Source organism: Protopterus annectens, chromosome 2.part1, assembly GCF_019279795.1.
Source record: "Protopterus annectens isolate FY-2018-M chromosome 2.part1, PAN1.0, whole genome shotgun sequence".
In the NCBI taxonomy this organism is placed as follows: Eukaryota; Metazoa; Chordata; order Ceratodontiformes; family Protopteridae; genus Protopterus; species Protopterus annectens.
In genome coordinates, this window is record NC_056729.1 from 1,712,495,381 (window position 1) to 1,712,510,917 (window position 15,537).

A 15,537-nucleotide genomic window follows, 5' to 3' on the forward strand; every position below is an offset into this window, starting at 1 on the left:
TGTTGTTACATAAATGACAGTTGTGTGTTTAGCAGGGAGAGCATTGTGTAACGTTTAATAGTATCCTACACACCCTGCAAGTCTGAGCCACACATGTAATACAGCGCAGTTACGCATACCAATATAAAAAGCTTCCTGAGCAAACATACAACCATTTAATGCAAAAGTCATGAAATCACAAAGAACTACATTAGCAAGGCTAGCTTGAGAGTCTCCAACTTGCAAATTAAATACAGAGAATGAAGAGACAAAGTGCTTCCTTCCTTGCATTTGGAGGGCAGAATAATGGTCTCTTGAAGTTATTGCCAGGATGAAATTCTCATTTGTCAGTTATTAGATTTGGTTTTGTCGCATAATGTGTTTGCACATGGGGATGACCTATATTTACAACAAGCTGGTGTGGCCATGGGCACCCCATGTGCCAACACTTATGCGAACTTAGTAGTCTATCAATGGGAGAAAGAGTTTCTCTTCACTCATAGAGATTTCAGCAAGGTGCTGATTTACAGACGTTTTGTGGACGATGTCCTGATCGTCTGGAATGGTACTCTTACAGGGTTTGAGACTTTCATGAAACATCTAGAAACTACCAATAATTTTCTTAGGTTTACATTTGATGCTTCCTATAAATCAGTCAGTTTTCTTGATGTTAGTTTGAATATACAGGAGGGTAGACTGACTTCAACCCTCTACAGGAAGCAATGTTGGAAGAATGCTATACTTCAGTTTGATAGTATGCATCCTTGTCATGTTTTTAAGGGCATAGTAAAGAGTCAATTTAATAGGTTGTTAAAGATTTGTAGGCAAGAAAGGGATCGGTTGATGGAACTTGATAACATGGAGAGGATTTTTGTTGAGAGGGGCTATAATGCCTTCATGGTAAAGAAAATCAGATCTCAGGTTACAGGAGAAGCTCAAGATTTGGGATATACCATGCCCTATAAATATAGTAAGACTTACTGTAGTAACAATAAACATAAAATTAAGATGAATTTCATGGAGAGACTTAGTTTTATTACAACATACACTAATGATAGTACTGCTATCAAGAATATCATTTATAGGAACTGCGGTGTGTTGACCATTGATGACAAGACAGCTAAGATTGTTGGTCACACCCCTAGTTTTACTTATAGAAACAATAAGTCTCTGAAAAAGCTGTTATGCAAGAATGTAGGGAGTAATGTTTCAGACCATCTAGCAGCTTTGGGACAATTAGGTACGTTCCCTTGTAGAAAATGCAACTATTGTCAAAATATATCCACTGATTCTGACTTTATTCACCCTACATTAGGTATTTGTGTGAAACCAAATTGCTATGCAACTTGTGAGACAGCTGGTTTGATTTATCTAGCTTCCTGCAATGAATGTCCTGCGTTTTATATAGGACTTACAAAACGTAAACTCAAGCAGAGGATATACAACCACCTCTATGACATCAGGTGTAAAAATGAACTCAACGCACTAGCCAAACATATTTCCGTGAATTTTGGCCATGCCTTCTCTTTTAGGGTTCTGCAGGTAGTATTTCCAGGGAACAGAGGTGGAGATTATACGAATTACTTAGAAAATAAAGAGCTAGAGTGGATTTTTAAACTAAAAGCACATCACTCGCCAGGACTTAATGCCTATGTCTCCATAAGGTCTTTTTTAGCTTCACGCAGATAATTTATATATTTCATAGATTGTATAATGGTTTAGTAATGACCATTAGATATATGTAGTCACTTGGAGTTTTGAATATTGTTGTTCATATATGCACTTATATGCTTTATGTAGTTTTGACATATGCCCTACTATATAAGAGCATAAATAAATAATAATTAATTTAGGGTCATTTTATATTTCCAGATCTTGCATTTATATTTATATTTGTAACATATTCAATGTTTTTAATAATAGTTTATTATTGTGTAATTGTTTATATTACAGATTATATTTTTCTTTTTATAACAAATGTTTTTTTAAAAAGAACTCTTGAACACATGCGTTTAATGAGTGTATGCTTTAACTTTTATATATACCAGATGATGATTTAAAATTTTTAGATTATTAATATTCAAATGGAATTGTTTACCAGAATGTTGCTTCATATTTAAAAGTTGGGAATTTTTTAAACCTGAACTTGAACAAGCTTTTTTCTTCCCTCCTTTTTGTTGCATAGCTAGTTAATCAATTGCTGTGTTTAACTTGATTGAACAATTGATTTTAGCTGGTTCAATTTGATGTGACTGAGTCACAGTACTAGTGTATAAAATCTTTCAGTTCTTTTTGTAATTCATGATCTGAAGAAGCGTATTTACTATACGCGAAAGCGCTAGTCTCTATTAAAGTTTGTTACATTTTATTGCCTCTTTGCCGTTTCTGTGGTGAGACTGAACGTGTTTTTGTACTTACTATTCTTGGCTTGTGACGAGCAGTCTCCGTTGGAAAGAGCAGTTTCTTTTGCTATACCAAAATACCTGTCTGATATCATAGCAGCAAATTAAATAAACGATAGTATTTTTGTTGTTACATAAATGACAGTTGTGTGTTTAGCAGGGAGAGCATTGAGTAACGTTTAATAGTATCCTACACACCCTGCAAGTCTGAGCCACACATGTAATACAGCGCAGTTACGCATACCAATATAAAAAGCTTCCTGAGCAAACATACAACCATTTAATGCAAAAGTCATGAAATCACAAAGGACTACATTAGCAAGGCTAGCTTGAGAGTCTCCAACTTGCAAATTAAATACAGAGAATGAAGAGACAAAGTGCTTCCTTCCTTGCATTTGGAGGGCAGAATAATGGTCTCTTGAAGTTATTGCCAGGATGAAAGAGTTATATACAAAATCCAGTCTGGAAAGGATATCAAAAGGTCTTACCTTCCAAAGGCATTATGAGGTATTTGAGATGATGTAATACACATCATTCATTTGCTCACACTGAGTGGAGTATAGAAACAATTCTGGGTCATCGAAGGGCCACACATGAGATGGTAGAAATGATTATACCTTTATCTTCAGTTTATCAGGCCACACTGTGCACAGGGAGACATGTTTATTACCATCTATTTTACTGCAAAGAACCAGTATACGTGCAGTGACCAGCAAAAACTTCAACATAAAATAAACATGCAATGAATTCAGAGTATGGGACCTTGAATTTCCAAATAACTTTTAAGAGCAAAATCTGGAGCATGTATGCCATTAGGACACAAATATAACATCAAATGCAAGCACCTGCCAAAATCTTATACTTTTGTAAATTTCCATACAGCTTAAACTAATTCTCTGCTCTTAGTAAGCAAAGCTGTAGCTAGGGCAGTGATGGTGAACCTATGACATGTATGTCAAAGGTGACACACCACGAAGGTTTGGGTGACACACCAGTGTTCACCAACACCTGAGTTACCAAAGAAACTGAATGAACAAAAATAAAAGAAATATGTGACCCTCTACTTATCTATTAAAACTCAGCAACAAAAAAAGTCATTAATTGATGTTAATAAAATCAAATGCAGTGCATTCCATATTTTGTTTCAGTTAAATTCAAAATTACTATTAAAAGTAAGGGAATTTTTTTGTGCACTATTTTAAGTCCAATTATCAGTGTACATATAGTTTTCTCCTAAGTCACTACATTTTCTTTTACTGTGGCAGTGGGGAGCTTAGAGCAGCCTATCTATCCCTGGAGGAGTGTTCCCAGCACAAGAATCTGGTAGTCTATTGGCCGTTTTGGGCCAGTTTCTAGCTCTTTCAAGTTCCCCTGTATAAAACCCGCTTTGGCGTGGCTTTGCGCAATTTTGCGCATAGCGCAGCATCGGGCAGCTCCGCTTAATTGGGTTTAAACCATTTTCGGCTCCACAAAGTCTGCTCTTCACTTTTTCAATTAGAACTGATTTAGTTCTCATAATAAACACTCTATTCCTACTCTAAAGCCTGGCACTTGCTCACTAAAGCAATTATATAAGTCAGCACTAAAAAATGAAAAGCACTACATCCTCACAAACTCCCCTTGAGTACCTTGTTCCCCACTGGCCCTTTTTTCAATTACAAAGGAATTTCCAATACTATTCTAGCATGTCCAAAGGTCAGTTGTCAGTCTACTCTCTGGTCCAGCTGGTGAATCTGGGAATCTTGAGGCAATGTTACAACTGCCTCATGTACACAGATAACCCTCTCCTCCTCCCAACAAATTCCAACACATGTGAGAGATGCAACCATATAGCCAAACTGGAAGCTAAGCTCTCTCAACTCAGTACTGGCGTAACCAGTCAGGAGGAGAAGGAAACCACACTCACTACAATTCCAGTCTCACATAGACCTACCACAACAGCAAACCAAACACATAAACACACAAAAACATACTCGGAGGCTCTAAATAAAAATCTGCCTAAGCAGCAGAGACCTCCAAAGCAGACACCCAAGCAACCGCTACCCCAAAACAAAACACGTGCAACACATAGCTCACAAAGCCAGTGTGCTGAACAGTCACAGCCCTTAAGGCTAAACAACACACCTGATACACTTGTAATAGGTGACTCTATCATCAGGCACACTGACGTCCCGCTCACCAGGCTGAACAAGGAGAAGGTCATGGTGAGCTGCCTGTCGGGTGCTAGTATCCACCACATAACACAAACACTCAGGCAACTCCAAGGCAAGTACAAATATGACTCAGTCATTGTCCATGCTGGTGTGAATGACCTGAGACGTACCTCCCTGGACTACATGAAAAGAGACATAGAAGAGCTCTCTGAGCATGTATCCCAGGTCAGTATGACCCTAACCTTGAGTAGGATCTTACCCTCACCAAGAATGATGCCACAATATGAAGACAAGATGATCAATTTCAACAATTGGCTTAAGTACTGGTGTCATTCAAAGGGGATCCAATGCCTGTCAGCCTGGGATGACATGCTCGACAAGCCACGATGCTTCGCTAGGGATGGCTTGCACCTGTCACCCCTGGGCTTTTGGATATTGGCAAAGGCTCTTGCCACCCCTATAGTGCCTTTTTTAGGCAAGCCTCAAAAGACAAACCCACCTCCATAGGTATCACAAGGGATAAGAAACTAAGAGTAATGCTACTCAACGCCAGAAGTCTAAACCTCAAGATGCATGCACTCGAAACTCTCCTTAGCATGGAGAACATCTGTATCTGTGCAGTAACAGAAACCTGGTTCAAGGCTCCCGAGAGCACCCCAGCACTACCAGGTTATACCTCATACCATGCTTTTCGGCCCCAAAACTTGGACCAAACCACAAAAGGAGGGGGAATATCAATATTTGTCAAAGATACCCACACCTCCAGGTTGGTGGCACATCATGAAGCATCAGAGACTATGCATGTGCAACTAACAGTGAGTAAAACTGCCTTCCAGTTTATAGCCTGCTACAGATCACTCTCCCAAACCCAGGAACCCCACTCAGCCTTCCTGAGAACACTGGAAAATATGAAGGTCTCTCCACACACCATTATATTGGGCGACTTCAACTACCCAGACATAGACTGGGAGCATTACTCTAGCTCCAACACCCTAGCCCAAAGGTTCCTAGAATTTATAAACTCAAATGCTATGGAACAACATGTTACCACTCCCACAAGAGGGGAAAACATACTGGACCTGATCATCACCAACATGGGGGCTCTATGCTCCAGACCAGAAGTGTATCCCTCACTGGTAAAATCAGACCATAAACTAATCTCACTGGATATTCACATCCTGACCCCACCCCCTGCCCAGAAAACCACAGTAAAAAACATCTCTAAAGCAAATTTCACACTCCTCAAAACTGAGGTGGAATCCTTCCAATCCCCCGGGCCCGTGGAAAATATGGCCCAGACCGCAGAATCCTTTATAAACGCATTCTATGAACACCTTCAGGAATGCATGGATCATGCAATCCCAAATAAAACCAAGACCCAATCCTCCAAAGGCAGGCATCCTGTCTGGTGGACCCCAGCTATAAACAAACTATACAACAGAAAGAGGAATCTATTACATGATAGAGCAAAATCCCAAAAAGGGAAGGCATCTCTGATCAGTATTAGCAAAAAACTACGGGCACTCATAAAATCGTCTAAGGCCAGCTTCGAGAGAAAAATTGCACAGGACACTAAGGATAATCACAAGGCTTTCTTTAGTTATGTTAGGAACCTGGGTGGGAATTCCCAGATATGCTCAGAATTAGTCCAAAATGACAAAAAATACACTGAACCAACAGACATTGCCAACATCCTAGCTGACAGGTTCAGCGCAAACTTCTCCCCCCCTCCCCACCAAAAGGGCAAATATCTATCCCAGCAGAGTGCTGCCCCCCTGACATCTCAGATGCTCAGGTAAGAGCCGGCCTCTCCAAAGCAAAAAACACAGCATCAATGGGACTAGACGGTGTCCCGGGCTGCGTCCTACATGAACTCCAAGAAGAGCTAAACCCAAACATAAAACTATTGTTCAATCTCTGCCTTACTACAGGATATGTACCCAAAGAGTGGTGTGCAGCAACATTGGTCCCTCTCCACAAAGGTGGTGCCTCAATGGATCCTGGAAACTATTGCCCCATAAGCCTGACTAGCTTGGTCTGCAAAGCTATGGAAAGGATCATCATGGACCTCATAAATAAAGATATTGGGGACCTACAGGCACTGGATCCTACCCAGTTCGGCTTTGTTAAGGGCAGATCCTGCCTCTTAAACCTGGTCGATTTCTTTGAAACAGTGACCAAGGCCATTGACGAGGGGAAGGTGGTCCACCCAGCCTACCTGGACCTTGCAAAAGCCTTCAATACAATACCCCACTCGGGCATTATAGATAAGCTCACCAGCTTAAATATAAACCCCTATGTCACTAGATGGGTTGAAAACTAGCTCAAGGACAGAACCCACATGGTTAGAATTGCTGGAGCCATGTCAGACTCCAAACCAGTTACATGTCGCATCCCACAAGGCTCAGTCCTGGGACCTCTCTTGTTCGGTATATATTTCTCAGAGGTACAGGCCAACACGGAAGGACTGTGGCTGACCAAGTTCACAGATGACTGCAAACTAGGCACCATAATCGATTCTCCAGCCGACACAAGCATCCTCCGAAAGGGCCTCATAGAAACAGACAACTAGTGCCAGAGCCATGGCCTCAAGCTAAATGTCAAAAAGTGTATAGTCATCCCCTTTGGCAAAAACAAAGTGCCCACAAATTACCACATAGGTGGTAATCCATTAAGTACGGAAGAAGTAATTAGGGACCTGGGGACCCAAGTTGATAGCAATCTCTCATTTGAAAACCAAGTGGCCAAAGTGGTTAGAAAAACATTTTATATAGCCCACCTAATCATGAAGGGATTCACATCTAGATCAGGGGAGGTCATCGTGCCTCTTTACTCATCCCTCATCAGGCCCATAATTGAGTACAATGCCCCTTTTGGGATGTACCTTACCAGACATCTGCAGCAACTGGAAAGACCCCAAAAGTACCTCACCAAGAGGATCAAAGGGCTCAAACAGATGCCATATGCTGCCCGGTTAAAGAAACTCCAGCTCTACTCAGTGGCATACCACCTGCTCAGAGGCGATCTGTGCCTGACGTATAAAGCCATGTCCAACCCGGAATTAATGGACATGCTGCACCTCAGAAAATCCAAATCCCATCGAGCTACGTGCTTGAGAGACTTGAACCTCAGCAATGAAATAAATAGGACATGCTGGAGGGACAGATTCATAACCCAGAGGCTCCCTTCACTCTGGAATAAAATCCCAGTCCAGGTTAGGCAGAATCCCTCATTGACTCTCTTCAAGAGGAATCTTGATGAGTGGATGGGAGATAGTAGGTTTACCCCGGGTATCACTTCTATGTCACTGTTAGACAGAGGCACAGTATACTAACCTCGAAAAAGGGCATAGCAAAATTCATTTAAAATGGGTGGCGAAAGCCAAACACACTCTGGCTAGGCTTATAAATGCCCTAGGGCAGATAGCCTAGTATGAACCTATGAACTTTTATAGTACATAGCAGCACATATGATTGGACTGTTTTTTTTTTTTAATCAATGAATATATAAAGAATTATTTCTCATTTGTTCTTTGGGGGGGGGGGTGACACGCCAGCAGTGTCAAGATAGGCATTTTCAAATTTTTGACACACCGCACAAAAAAGGTTTGCCATCACTGAGCTAGGGCATTGTGAAAGGGATGGGTGAACTCAGGGCAAACTTAGAAGGCACAATCATCACTGCAGAAAAGGTGCTGATCCATCTCTGTGAATCAGTAATGGACCACTAGACATGACTGTTGCTCTGTCCTTTGGCTGCATGCACTGACAGTAGTAATTAAAGAAGCTGCAGATAAGATTGTGGCTACTTAAATAATATCTTTATCAAGTGTAGCAAGGAGGCAGAACAGTACCTTACTACATTTTATGAAAGGTATTTCAGCAAATAGTGCAAAGAGCTATTGTTAAGAAACATAATACCTTTTTGCCTGATGGAAGACTTACTTCTCAGATCTGCAGATGTTTTTTTGGTCCTCAACTCATCTCTGGTTGGAGGTGTGCCAAATGGAGGATTGTTGAGGGTACCAACTGACATAGCCACAGCAAGCACTGTGTCTATATAAAATGTGCAACAATTGATGCTGCTAGGGCACATCTGAAATGGTATCACTTTACATTATAACACAACAAATGTGAAAGTTTACAATTCTGCAGCAGGATAACATTAAGAATGGATAAGCTGAACAACACAAAGTCTTCAAGAACTGTCATTGTGTTCAGTTTCTTTTACGTTACTGAGAAATGACATTTGTGTTATCTGGAGGGCAATTTCTGATGCAATTCTACTTGAAAGTGCATGCCTGAAATACATTGCTAAGAGAGATAACATTAGATGTGGGAGCCGAATATTTAAAATATTTATAAATTAAACAAACACGAGAGGTACTTTGCACAATGACTTCCCAGATTATAAGCTACGTTTCAGCCTACTATCTAGAGAGCTTGATCATTAACTTCATTCAGAATAGTCTGTCTGTGTATATTTAGTGTACAAATGCTTGTGTGTAAGAAATATAGGTCATAGGCCAAAATGTTGAAACTACAAAACATTATGGCACAAAATGTCAAAACCTATTTTTTGAAGGAGTATGCCCCCCCACAACCCCTGCTAATTTTTATTTTATTTATTTTACATTTGTTGACCAGGCTAGTCTAACTGGATATGTATCCATTTTCAGTAGAGGCCCGGGGAGAAAAGCTCCAACAGTATTATGCAATGTTACTCCAGGATCGCACAACAGTAGGGAAAGTACAAATTCCGTATTTCAACAGTATGTACCGTCAACATTTTGGCCTATTAAGTCTACACAGAGACACACACAGACAGACACTCATTTAGGCTGCAACCAAGTCAGGAATCAAATACTATCATTATGGGATTAAGCTAATCCAGCTTCTTGAAGAGTATCAACTCTATGAATCTTTGGATGTATATACATATATCAGCGCACACACGTGCATGCATGCACACACAACCACGTTACAAATACCTAAAGGACTACCGTAGTCGCTGTCCAGTCACTTAGCCACATGTCTTAGAGATGTGCTGGTAAAAATTGCCAAACTTAGTGAAAATCTATGTAGGCAAAGAACAAATATGTAAACTCTAAATAGAAGGCACCCAAAGCTTGGGACCACACGGGAAAACCAATCAGACAGAGGAACCAAACTTGCCACTAGTTTTATTGCCCTACTAATCTACAGAGTGACTTTACAGTGTTCTGTTTTTTCTGAAGCAGAGCATTAAAACACAACAGGCAAGATAAAACAGAAAGCTAAATAAACATTGAATTACACTGCATCAAAGTGAAATCTTTGCTTTTAGAGACTGTAGTGGGTAGCTGGGGAAAGGGGGATTATGCTGTTCTAGAGCTGAAAGTGAGATTTACTGCACATTTCTCACCTGGAGAAGCATGAACCAAGGCCCTCAACTCCATTTAAATAACAGGGACACCTGGGTGTACCAGGTATCCCTAACAAATGCTGGTAGATAAGACAGTGGTCTCTTGTTTGTGTAAATCTCCTTTCCTTCACTGACAAACAATGACAGTAAAAAGGATGTTAAAACAATTCAGTTTTTACAGATCTCACTGTACTTGCTCCTAGACACACTAAGAAAGAAAGAAACTGGATAAATCACAACAGAAAACCTCTACAGTATCCATTGTAGGCAGCAGATAAAACACAGATGAACCACTTGGTAACTGATGAAGTGAAACCTCGACTGTCACCTCACATGATTAGGCAACTACTTGGAGCAAACCTTCATTCCCAGTGCTGGCTGCAAGGAGAAAAATGTGGTCAGGAGCCTAAAGGAAAAGTGAAGGCCTATTTTTAAATTAACAGGTTTTGCAGAAAGCCTTACAACAGACAACTGATCTCCATTACTTGCAGACACAGGAAGTCATTGTACACAGCCATGTTATTATCTCTGGTTCCACGCCAGATCTGGTATTATTTACAATGTTTCGATTGTATAAAGTTGTACACAGCCATGTTATTATCTCTGGTTCCACACCAGATCTGGTATTATTTACAAAGTTTCGATTGTATAAAGTTGTACACAGCCATGTTATTATCTCTGGTTCCACACCAGATCTGGTATTATTTACAAAGTTTCGATTGTATAAAGTTGTACACAGCCATGTTATTATCTCTGGTTCCACACCAGATCTGGTATTATTTACAATGTTTTGATTGTATAAAGTTGTACACAGCCATGTTATTATCTCTGGTTCCACACCAGATCTGGTATTATTTACAAAGTTTCGATTGTATAAAGTTGTACACAGCCATGTTATTATCTCTGGTTCCACACCAGATCTGGTATTATTTACAATGTTTCGATTGTATAAAGTTGTACACAGCCATGTTATTATCTCTGGTTCCACACCAGATCTGGTATTATTTACAATGTTTCGATTGTATAAAGTTGTACACAGCTATGTTATTATCTCTGGTTCCACACCAGATCTGGTATTATTTACAAAGTTTCGATTGTATAAAGTTGTACACAGCTATGTTATTATCTCTGGTTCCACACCAGATCTGGTATTATTTACAATGTTTCGATTGTATAAAGTTGTACACAGCCATGTTATTATCTCTGGTTCCACACCAGATCTGGTATTATTTACAATGTTTCGATTGTATAAAGTTGTACACAGCTATGTTATTATCTCTGGTTCCACACCAGATCTGGTATTATTTACAATGTTTCGATTGTATAAAGTTGTACACAGCTATGTTATTATCTCTGGTTCCACACCAGATCTGGTATTATTTACAATGTTTCGATTGTATAAAGTTGTACACAGCCATGTTATTCTCTCTGGTTCCACACCAGATTTGGTATTATTTACAATGTTTCGATTGTATAAAGTTGTACACAGCCATGTTATTATCTCTGGTTCCACACCAGATCTGGTATTATTTACAAAGTTTCGATTGTATAAAGATTGTACACAGCCATGTTATTATCTCTGGTTCCACACCAGATCTGGTATTATTTACAATGTTTCGATTGTATAAAGTTGTACACAGCCATGTTATTATCTCTGGTTCCACACCAGATCTGGTATTATTTACAAAGTTTCGATTGTATAAAGTCAATCCCCTCTTCACTACTGTTTCCCCATGAATGAAATCCTTTATTGAATATTAAAAAGTCAGCATTGCTAACATGCAATTCACTGTCTCCATAAGTAGGAGGGGGCACTCGGAAGCCTCATACAGTTATTACAGAATAACTGCAGAGATAAAAATGGCAAATTAAAGTAACACTTTCACCTCCAGTTACAATGCAGGTACACACCAAACAACTGAGGAGGCCAAAAGGGTGTTTCAGTGGCACAACAGACTGCACACTCGCCTTTGGTGCTGAGGGCTGTGGGCTCTCTTCCTGCACCAAGTAGATCGATAGTTAACTTTCTGGTGCAGAATAAGGAGGGCCTCCTTAGTATAGTGTGCTTCAGATGTGACATTAAACTGAAGCCCTACAAGCTCAGGTGGATGTAAAAGATCCCATGGCACCTCTTTAAAAAAGAGCAGGGGGAAATTCCAAATGCCATTCCCAAGTTTCCAGTAGTAGCATAAATACCACCTCAGGTCTCCCCAAATGTGGAACTAACCTAGTCGACGGGATAAATAAAATGCTGCACAGAAATCAACACTGTGTGTGCAAACACCACAAGACTACAATACCATTGCTTACTAATGGTAGGGTCATAGGTTAGTGGACAACACATTTTCTGGAAGGTAAACAATGCAACTATGTGATAGAGAGGGTGCCAAGATAAATCTGTGACCCCCTAGAATGTATTATGAGCACAAAGAATATTCCAGAAACTGCTCCATCATCTCAGACACAGTATATCCCTACATCTCCAAATACCTGCCCCCAACCAAAAATAAATAAAACACATACATACATTCCACAAACAATGTTTTGCACAGAAACAACATCTAGAAAATGGCTGCACGATGGCATGATAATAAAGAACAGGGATCAACAGGTAGCACATCCACCTTTGGTGCTTGGAGATCAGAAAGGTTGTGGGTTCTATTCCCACTCCAGGTGACTGGATTACTGACACTTCACTGTAACATTAGGGGGTACTACTCCCCTAAGTTTGCCATTCTTCACATGAGATGTTAAATTAAGACTTAATCTGCTTCATTATCTAGAAGTTCAGGTGGATGTAGAAACTCCACGGCACCTATTGAAAAGAGTAGGGTAAGTACCCCGTGCTCTGACCAAATTTTCCTTAATGGTATAGGCCAAATACCACCTTGGGTCTCCCCTGAAAAGAGGATACTAGTCTAGTTGGATTAACATGGACAACAAAGGACAAACCAACAAAACCAGGTTGCAAAATTATATGCTTTTTCACCCCCCCCCCCCAAGAGATGACGCAGTGGTCAGGGGCTTGAAAACACATAGACAGTAATCTGGCCTTCGACCATCATGTGTCTACATACTGAGGAAATCATTCTATGTTGTGCAACTTAGAAATAAAGCTATGACATCTATGTCAAGGAGGTCATTGTTTCACTGTATTTAGCTTACATCAGACATACCATAGGTTCATAGGTAGGTACTAGGCTATTGCCCAAAGGCATTTATAAGCCTAGCCAGAATGTGTTGGCTTTCACTGCCTCCTTATATTAGTTCCCTGTGCCTCTGTCCAGCAGAGCCACTGAAGTGATCCCCGGAGTAAACTTTCTGTTTCCCATGCACTCGTCAAGGTTTCTCTTGAAGAGTGTTAGAGAGGAGCTCTGCCTAATGTAGATTGGAATCTTGTTCCAAAGCATGGGAAGTCTCTGTGACAGGAATCTATCCCTCCAGCACATCCTATTTATTGTTGTGGTGAGGTTTAGATCCCTAGAGCATGTGGCTCAAGGGGATAAGCTTTTCTTTAGGTGGAGCATGTCGATCAATTCTGGGTTGGACATGGCCTTGTATGTCAGGCAGAGATCACCTCTGAGTAGGCGGTATGCAACGGAGTATAGTTGGAGTTTCTTCAGTCGAGCTGCATAGAGCATCTGTTTGAGGCCAGTGATCCTCTTGGTGAGGTACTTCTGTAGTCTTTCCAGCTGTTGCAGGTGTCTTGCAAGATACATCCCAAATGGGGCGTTGTACTCTATGATGGGTCTGATGAGCAATGAGTAAAGGGGCACAATGACCTCTTTTGATCTGGATGCAAACCCTTTTGTGATAAGGTGTGCCACATAGAAGGATTTTCTAACCACTTTGGCAATTTGATTATCAAAGGAGAGTTTACTATCAACTTGGGTCCCCAGATCCCTTATTACGTCTTCCATAATTAGTGGACTACCACCTATGTGGTAGTTTGTGGGTACTTTGTTTTTCCAAAGGGGATGACTATGCACTTTTTGGCATTTAGCTTGAGGCCATGATTTTGACACCAGGTGTCCGTCTCAGTGAGACCCTTTTGGAGGATGTATGTGTCAGACAGAGAGTCAATTATAGCTTCTAGTTTGCAGTCGTCTGCGAACTTGGTCAGCCATAGTCCTCCTGTGCTTGCCTCTACCTCTGAGAAGTATATGCTGAACAGGAGGGGTCCTAGGACTGAGCCCAGGGGAACACCACTTGTAACCGGTTTAGAGTCAGACCTAGCTCCCACAACTCTTACCATGTGGGTTCTGTCCATGAGCCAGTTGCACTGGTCGCCCATGTTGGCGATGATCAGGTCCAATATGTTGTCACCTCTGGTGGGAGTGTTGACCAGTTGATCCAAGGCTTTTGAGTTTATAAATTCTAAGAAATGTTGGGCAAGGGAGTTAGTACTTGAGTAGTTCTCCCAATTAATGTTTGGGGTAATTGAAATCACCCAATATTAGGGTGTTTGGTAGGACCTTTATATTTTCCAGTGTTTCCAGAAATGCAGAATGGGGGTCCTGGGACATGGTGGGTGATCTGTAGCAAGCTACAATTTGAATTGCAGTTTTGCCCAATGTTAGTTGCACGTGGATGATCTCTGAAGCATCGTGCTGTGCCACTAACCTGGAGGTGTGGGTATCCTTGATGAATATGGATACACCCCCACCTTTTGTATTTCGGTCCAGGTTCTGTGGCCAAAATGTATGGTATGAGTTGTAGCCTTGTAGTGCTGGGGTGCTCTCTGGAGCCTTAAACCAGGTTTCTGTTACTGCACATATATTGATTTTCTCCATACTGAGGAGTGCCTCGAGTGCATGCATTTTGAGGTTTAGACTTCTGGCATTGAGTAGCATTGCCCTCAGTTTTTTGTTACTTGTGATATTTATGGCAGTCGGTTTGTCTTTCGAGCCATGCCTAAAAAAGGCACTATGAGGGTGGCAAGAGCATTGGCCAGTATTCGAAAGCCTAAGGGTGACAGGTGCAAGCCGTCTCTAGTGAAGCAATGTGGCTTGTCTAGCATGTCATCCCAGGTGGACAGACACTGGATCCCCTTTGAATGGCACCAGATACTTAGCTAATTGTTGAAATTGATAATTTTTTCTTTATACTGTGGTATCATTCTTGGTGAGGGCAGGATGCTACTCAGGGTCAGGGTCATACTGGCCTGGGCTACAAGATCAGAGAGCTCTTCCATGTCTCTTTTCATGTAGTCCAGGGAGATACGGCTCAGGTCATTCACACCAACATGGACAATGACAGAGTCATATTTGTACTTGTTCTGGAGTGACCTGAGTGCTTGTGTTATGTGGTGGATCCTGGCACCTGACAGGCAGCTAACAGTAACCTTCTCCTTATTCAGCCTAGTGAGTGGGACGTCAGTGTGCTTGACTATAGAGTCACCTATTACTAGTATGTTGGGTATGTTATTTTGCCTTAAGGGCTGTGATTGCATGGCACACTGGTTTTGTGAAGTATGTGTTTCATGATTTGTGTTGGGGGGTGAAGGTTGCTTGGATGTCTGCTTTGGAGGTCTCTGTTGCTTTTGCAGATTTTTATTTAGAGCCTCCAAGTATGTTTTTGTGTATTTATGTGTGTTTTTT

The 15,537-nt window shown here is 41.0% G+C and overlaps 1 protein-coding gene across 1 annotated transcript in view; it reads right to left on the reverse strand.

Annotated features, from left to right (window-relative positions):
- Positions 1-15,537, reverse strand: part of ALPL (alkaline phosphatase, biomineralization associated) — a 693,762-nt gene that overhangs the window by 470,073 nt on the left and 208,152 nt on the right. The window lies entirely within an intron of this gene.